Below are 8904 nucleotides of genomic sequence, written 5' to 3' on the forward strand. Positions count from 1 at the left end.
ACTATCCAATCAAATTTGATGAATTCGGTGCATATACCTAGGTTTCAAGTGGCAAAGAACACAAAATGATCATCAGAAATTGTCCAAGTTTAATATAGTACATACAAATCCAACATGGCGTCGAAAATGGCCGCCAAAACCTATTTATGATCATAACTATGTAACTATTAACTTAAATTTGATGAAAGTGTTAGTTAACTATGTTTCACAGAAATCCAACATGGCGTCCCAAATGGCCGCCAAGTTGGCCGCAAAGATGGTCGCAAAAACCTATTAATGATTATAACTATGTTACTATCCACTCAAATTTGACGATTTTGGTGTCTGTACATAGGCTATTGGGGGCAAAGAACACATTAAGATCATCAGACACTGTTTAAGTTTACTATATTACACACAAATCCAAGACAGCGTCCAAAATGGCCGCCAAAATGGCAGTCAAAACATATTTATGATCATAAAAAACTATGTAACTATCCACTCAAATTTGATGAATTTGGTGTATATACCCAGGTTTCAGAGAGCAAACAACACATTAATATCACATTAATATCATCAAACACAATGTAAGCTAATTATGTTACACAGAAATCCAACACGGCGTCCAAAATAGTCATCAACACAATACGAAGGACCACTAGTCCATAACTTGTTACTCAAACGTTATGGTTGTTATGTAAAATGCCATAGTTAAGGAGACAAGGAACACTTTAATCGAATTGAGGTTATCACTAAAAAAAGTTGAATAATCATAAAATCCAATTAACGACATTTGGAAGAGAGATTGAACCAGCACATGACTTCATGATAGGATCAGGTTTTACTTACTTCTGTAGACTTCATTTTTTTACCGTTGCTAAAAATCATTGAAGATTAATTACAGCCTGAATAAGCACGAGTTCTTTCAAAAGGTTAATATTATACACATTGCGTTCCTTTCACTATTTATTTACATAAAAGCGGAAGTAGATGATCTTATTGTCCCTTTCGTAGAAATGCAGGATCAAGATGAGCAAATCTATATCCTCGCCCACCAACGTTGTTGTGCTACGACGGGATAGTTATACTGTTGATTTAACAATTTGAACGTCTGCATCCCCTGAAGAGAGAACAACATAGCATCCCATTTTAGTCAGAGTTGTGCTGATCAGAGCAATCATGCCGGCCTTGTTTCTGTCACGAGACAAAAAGTCTTCCTTTTTTACATGAGCATTCTGTTTCTTTGCTGAAACTCACAATATGATTCACGTTTCCGGTGCATTTTGTCTTTGTTATAATCACCGTCTTCGTAGCCATCGAACCCCACCGTCGCTTGTCCGTAATGCCTTTCTCTGAATCTCACACGATGTATCTACATCATACTCTAAAATTGCCTGAGCGATCTGGGGCTTATCTGCTGTACAAAGTATGTTCTTGGCTTCAAAGAAGGCAGCAGGATGGGAGCTCAGTTCATAAGACAATACGACTGCAAGGTAAGGATCTCCAGATTTTGACACCACCAGAAAACGCTGGAACATAAGAGCAGGATCAAAAGCACGGTCAGAAGCAATTTTTACAGCCATGCTATTCCCAAGAGATTTGGCTCTGTATTTTCTCGTTAATTTATAGGCAAAGACCGACTTTCCTATGATATATCTTATGATCGCTTTCCCAACCGCCTAAATTGCATGAACATTCATATCTGACCCAGCCACTATCCAATTGACCATGTTTCTCAGAGTAGGGTCAGTTGTGTATGGTGAGCAGGTTGTAATCGGTGTCTGCATTTTCTCTAGATCAGATGAATCCCCTTTGATGCATGCTTCAGTTGAGTCTTTGTGTTGTGGACTTGTAGTATAGGTCAGGTCTGTGAAATCCTGCATCGTACTGTTGTGCTCGGATGTTGCAATTAGTTCCAAGGGGTTTGCATTTTCTAGGCCATTCCACTGCCGCGAGTTAGACCACATGTGCTCTATAAAATCATCATCAATGTTTGCTCAATAACAAGATCAAGTCCTAGCCCAGCCCAGCCCTGATGGCTTCTACAAAGAACGTTCGATAAACGTCCGGGTGCGTTTCCTCTAGGTTGCTTTTTTTGCTGCAGATAAATGTAGAAATACGCAGATTGCAGGTAATGTACCCAGCTGCAGCAAAGTTGGATAGCAAATCGGGCTTCCTAATGCATCAACCAACACCCAGTGCGATATGCTTTAATCAAAACCCTTGAATTGTTAATCATAAGCTGATAACTCAGCCATACTATGCTTGTCTTTGAGGTCTGGGCAATTTCATGTTTCTTCTTCTCTGTAGCCCTCTCGAGTTTGATCAAAATCGCATAACATATCATCTGCTAGCGTCGTTTTGCCCCTCAGAAGCACTGGGGGCTGACGAGGTCAAAGCGTAGTCCGTTTCGCTACGACGTCGGGTATATGTTTTACTACGAAAACATTGTGTAAATACACTACTTAATCAGGCGAGGTTCATCTTTTCTGGTGTTTATGGATTAGAGAACGGAACATCCAGTAATGGTAGGTACTTATTTTCAATAACAAATGCGCGTAGTTGCAACCTTAAGGTTTATTTTGAGCTAAAATCGAAATATTTTTATTTGAAGCAATGCATAAGGTGGTTATTCTGTTAAAATAGCCAATTACGGTAACTTAAATCAAATAAAACTACATGTTACGTTTATTCAGTGTACATTACACATTTTAAAGTTCAAAACAGGATACTAACATGTATTTTAATTATTCAAATGCTTTGTTTCGAAGGAAATTACAAGTAGCTTTTTGTATAGGCTTCGCACAGAGTATGTATTGGTTGCGCAACGAAGTACAAATATAATGTATAGGTTGCTCAACGAAGTTTCTGTATCCATTTCAGGATATATACATGCAGTTACTGCAGACTGCCATTTCCCAGTGCAAAAGATGCCTTGCTTCACTGTGCGCATGAACATCCAAACGGAAAGGTTGAAACCTGTGAAAGCCGGCAGAGCCCCGGTATACTGTCACTACGCCGGCACTCACCGGGGCTATACAGGCATCAGACCCCGGCAGAGCTGCGGCAACGCCCTGGTCTAACCGGGGCTCCACCGGGAAAGTATTCAAATGTTTAATACCTCCGGGATGAACCAGGAGTTATCGGGAAGGACAGGCAATGACCAGCTTGGCACTGGAAACAATCGGGACTGCACCGGGAACAACCAGGACGGCACCGTCAGAGCACCGGTTTACTTATGTAACGTAGCTATAAAGGGACTCTGCCGGCATTCACCGGGGCTCCACCGGGGCGTTGCCGTAGCACTGCCGGGGTGTGTTTGGGCCCCGGTGGAGCTAAGGTGCCGTCCCGGTACAGTCCCGGTTGTTCCCGGTGCCACGCCGGTCGTTGCCGGTCCTACCCGGTGACTCCCGGTTCATCCTGGAGGTATTAAATATTTTAATACTTTCCTGGTGGAGTACCGGTTGTTGCCGGTCGTCCACGGTTCATCCCGGTGGAGCACCGGTTCATCCCGGTAGGGCCCCGGTTCATCAAGGTAGATGCCTGATCACGCACTGGGGTCCGCCGGCATCATAGTGAGACTGGGCCTTAACCGCATTGTAATAGAGGTAAATCTACCAGCCGTCATGTACGCAGTAAACAATAACCTGTGACAGAAACCCACTGCCACACCTTTCCAACAATATATTGGTTATGCAATTGCGGATTTGTGCCATTGGGGTGCTTCTTTTCACACCTTACGGCTGTTACAGGTGTGGGTTTTACAGGTAATATCATGTATTCGAACATTAAATTCATCTCAAAATTAGTTGACGATAACCGATTTTCGCTTTAATATATACAATGTAAAAATCAAAATCCGTATGAGATAAATAATGATCGAAGTTGGGACATGGGATTTACTTTGACATAAGCGGAGTTTCGAGATAAGCGAGTTGGGATAACGAGAATCGAATGTTATTTGACAAAGAGTACCGTATGCTGAAAACCTATCGTCGGTCTCTATCAAAATGAACGTATAAGGGATTGTCACGAGGTGAAGATGCGTCATTTTGATTGAGACCGACGACATTATGTTCTTGACTCTCAACTGTCATCTTATATTTGGATTTTCGATTTTAATCGTTTCCTTTGGCCTAGTCGTGAATTTAATTATATCATAATAATGTGCATTACCATGTCGACTGTGCGCTTCAGATCATGTTGTGCCGTTGTTACTAACTCTTCCTCAAAGGAAACATCCAGCCACTCCATGACTCTGTATCAAAAAAACTTTTCTTTATTTTGCCTTCGAGAGATAACCAATACGTCTTCTTTGAGAAACGCATACACGCAAAAGCGTTGTCGTAGCGAGGCATATACGTATACTGTCAGAGACATGATTATGCCTAATAATAATATTTTGCCTTTATTTCTGATAACTGAGTCAACCTACACATTTCTAAACACACCATTGGCTTAACGATACATAGATCAATATGGAAATTGTCAAATTGTGTCAATTAAAAACAGGTGTAAACCTTAATTGCATTTTTTAAAGTGAAACTTGACTTCTGCTTGATAAATCAGCGGTATATTTCATGTTTAAACCACACACATCTTGGATTATAATTTGATGTTACAGACCTGTGAAATGTCATTATGCTTAAATTAAAAGTTTTGTTATTAGAAGAGCATAATCTTACATGTTTTAAACACAATTTTTGACTAATCCGTTCTCGATGTCATGTGTAAATAAACAATGTTTTCGTAGTAAAACATATACCCGACGTCGTAGCGAAACGGACTACGCTTTGACCTCGTCAGCCCCCAGTGAGAAGGAAAGAGTACAAATCCTTGGCATGATCCAGCAATATCTGAATGTCTGGATCTTCCTTGGTCATTTCGGCTGAAAGCTGGCTGTGTATGCACTTTTCAACAAGGAGATGGTTCCGTGAGGCCCTCTGGACAGCGTTTCGTGTCAAAATGTGCACAATTGCATTTTTCAATAGACAGCCTCAAGTATGTTTTTGATTGCGGTTTCTTCCATGAGGGATCCTTTGCCCCCCCCCCTCGCAAATTCATACGTTTATGAAACATCCTAAATTCTGACCAACATTTTCAACAACTTTGTGGCGCATCAATGATGGTTTCGGCAGTCTTCTAATACAAGGGTTGGTCAAACGTTATAATGGTGTGAAGGTTGTGGCAAACTAAGACTTATGTTGACAAAATGCACGCTTTGTCCCCATTGTACATATTAATCATAGGCAAGAATTCGACTGACAACAGCCCAGGGTAATGGCTTTGCTGATGCAAGATACAGATCCTTTCCTGCCAATTATTTGCCTGAAGCTGAAAAATATCGGTCCTTTTGTCAAAATCCAGAAATCGCGGCAGGTCCAAACTATGGCGTTTCACATAACAAGCATCACGTCAAAAGTAATGGACTTGCGGTCCTTCGTATTGTGTCATTGGACGCCATGTGAGATTTATGTGTAACGTAATAAACTTAAACTATATCTTACAATCGTAATGTGTTCTTTACCCCTCGAAACCTCGGTATAGACAACAAAATTATATAATCTGAGTGGAAAGTTACATAGTAATGATCATAAATAGTTTTTGGTGGCCATCTTGGCGGCCATTTTGGAGCCATGTTGGATTTGTGTGAAATATAATAAACTTAAACAATGTCTGATAATCTTAATGTGTTCTTTGTCCCTTGAGACCTATGTATATCCACCCAAATAATCAAATTTGAGTGGATATTTACATAGTTATGATCATGAATAGGTTTTGGCGGCCATCTTGGCGGCCATTTTAGACGCCATGTTGGATTTGTGTGTGCTATTGTTAACTTAAACAATGTTTGAAGATCTTTATGTGTAGTTTTCCCCTTGAAACGTAGGTAAAGACACCAAATCCATCAAATTTGAGTGTATAGTTACATAGTTATGCTCATTTATAGGTTTTTGTGGATATCTTGGCGGCCATTTTGGACGTCATTTTGGATTTGGGTGTATTATATTAAACGTATGCAATGTATGGTGATCTAAATGTGTTCTTTGCCCCTTGAAACCCATATATAGCCACCAAAATAATCAAATTTGAGTGGATATTTACATAGTTATGATCATTTATAGGTTTTGGCGGCCATTTTCGACGCCATGTTGGATTTGTGTATTCTATTGTACACTTAAACAATGTCGTATAATCTTTATGTGTTCTTTGTCCCTTGAAACCTAGGAATAGATACCAAATTTATCAAATTTGATTGTACAGTTTCATAGTTATGATCATTAATAGGTATTGGCGGCCATCTTGGCGGCCATTTCGAAAAAAAACATCCGGAGGTCCGATTGTGAAAAACTTTTGATATGTTTTAAAGGAGCTTCTACCCTACCAGGTTCAGTAAAAAGTTAAAAAAAACAACAACATATATTGACCCTTCTTTAATACTACATGCATTTTGCGGTTTAATTTCTCCCAGACAGTTTATGAAAATTAAGCTGATTGATGCCCCATCTTTAAAGGAGAAAAAAATACCAAAAGCTGCCAGTACCAGACTGTTATCAACCGTTTTCATATGCTACTAGCATGCATCTTCAAAGAAATATAGATGTAGTTTTGCCCCCCTTACTGGTACACCCCACCTCAATTTTGGGTACTTGGCTGAAGGACTATATATGGTTTTGATATGCAAAAACTTACACCACTTTGTTTCATAAAAGTTAATTCACTATACAATTATGTTAAACATTTGACCCCTTGAGCGTGGCAAATTTGAGCCCAGGATGGACAAGATTTAAATAAACTTTGTAGATCACCATAGTGTGTTTCATACAAAGCCTCTAGGGAATGTGGTTTATTATATTTTTGTAAGTTTTGCCAACATAAATATATGGAATACAAGTCACACTTAGTAAAGGTGGGGGTCTATTTTGATGTCAGGTACATTATTTAACAAACTTGGTAAAGTCCACCCAATATGAAAGCAACATAAATACTCAAAATCAATAAATATTTCGTAAAATTAAGTTAACCCATTAAAAATCAGTGTTCCTTATAGCAATAACCGAAATTTCAACTTTAGATGTGGTATGGTTACAGATTCAACGAGATACAAAATGCGCCTTATTTTTTGTGTCACAATATATTCCATTTAAATTTCATGAGACGATATCCGAACATAAATGAGAAAACGCAAGATTCCCTTCGAGCAATGTTTGAAGCACAACATAGTTCTTATAAGCAACCGAAGCTAATATCCTATTCGCAGGTAAATAATTGGATATTGTCGCTGGAAATTCACATGGAATATATTTTCACACAAAAAGTACAAACTGACATTTTGTATCTCGTTAAATCTATGCTCAGCTATCATACATCTGGCATTTAAATTTTACGCTATTGCTATCAAGCTTGAAAACCATCTCATATGCAGTTGCAGATGTTTCAAGTTTAAATTTCATTTCAAAATAAAACAAGGGCTGTTTGTAAAACATGCATGCCCCCCATATGGGCTCTCAGTTGTAGTGACAGCCATTTTGTAAATATGTTTTTTGTCACTGTGACCTAGACCTTTGACCTAGTGACCTGAAAATCAATAGGGGTCATCTGCGAGTCATGATCAATGTACCTATGAAGTTTCATTATCGTAGCCATTAGCATTCTTGAGTTACCATCCGGAAATCATTTTACTATTTCGGGTCACCGTGACCTTGACCTTTGATATAGTGACCTGAAAATCAATAGGGGTCAACTGCGGGTCATGATCAATCTACCTATCAAGTTTCATGATCCTAGGCATAAGCGTTCTTGAGTTATCATCCGGAAACCATTTTACCATTTCGGGTCACCATGACCTTGACCTAGTGACCTGAAAATCAATAGGGGTCATCTGCTAGTCATGATCAATGTACCTATGAAAATTCATGATCCTAGGCATTAGCGTTCTCGAGTTATCATCCGAAAACCATTTTACTATTTCGGGTCACCCTGACCTTGACCTGAAAATAAATAGGGGTCATCTGCGAGTCATGATCAATCTACCTATCAAGTTTCATGATCCTAGGCCTAAGCGTTCTTGAGTTATCATCCGGAAACCATTTTACTATTTCGAATCACTGTGACCTTGACCTTTGACCTAGTGACCTGAAAATCTGGAAACCATTTTACTATTTCGGGTCACCGAGACCTTTGACCTCAAAATCAATAGGGGTCATCTGCAAGTCATGATCAATGTACCTATGAAGTTTCATGATCCTAGGCCCAAGCGTTCTTGAGTTATCATCCGGAAACCACCTGGTGGACGGACCGACATGTGCAAAGCAATATAATCCCTCTTCTTCGAAGGGGGGCATGAAAATTGACCCTGGGATGTGAATTTACCCCAGTGGCATGATTTGAACAAACTGCATGAAGAGGACCTCAATTGCAAGTTACACAACAAATATTGAACCCATTTCCCTAACTTAAAATGTATGGTCATACAGATCTAATTTGTTTTACCAAAGTAAAATAAACAAGAGGGCCATGATGGCCCTGAATTGCATCTGACTAACCAAATACAATCTCAACCCAGTTTTCATCAAGATAAACATTCTGACCAAATTTCATAAAGTTTGGATGAAAACTGTGACCTCTATTGTCTACACAAGGTTTTTCTAATATTTGACCAAGTGACCTAGTTTTTGACCCCAGGTGACCCAAATACAATCCCAACACAGATTTCATCAAGATAAACATTCTGATCAAATTTTATAAAGATTGGATGAAAACTGTGACCTCTATTGTCTACACAAGGTTTTTCTATTATTTGACCTAGTTTTTGACCCCAGATGACCAAAATACAATCCCAACCCAGATTTCATCAAGAAAAACTTTCCGACCAAATTTCATTAGGATTGGATGAAAACTGTGATCTCTATTGTCTACACAAGT

This window comes from Dreissena polymorpha, chromosome 4 (genome assembly GCF_020536995.1).
Source record: "Dreissena polymorpha isolate Duluth1 chromosome 4, UMN_Dpol_1.0, whole genome shotgun sequence".
Classification (NCBI taxonomy): Eukaryota; Metazoa; Mollusca; class Bivalvia; order Myida; family Dreissenidae; genus Dreissena; species Dreissena polymorpha.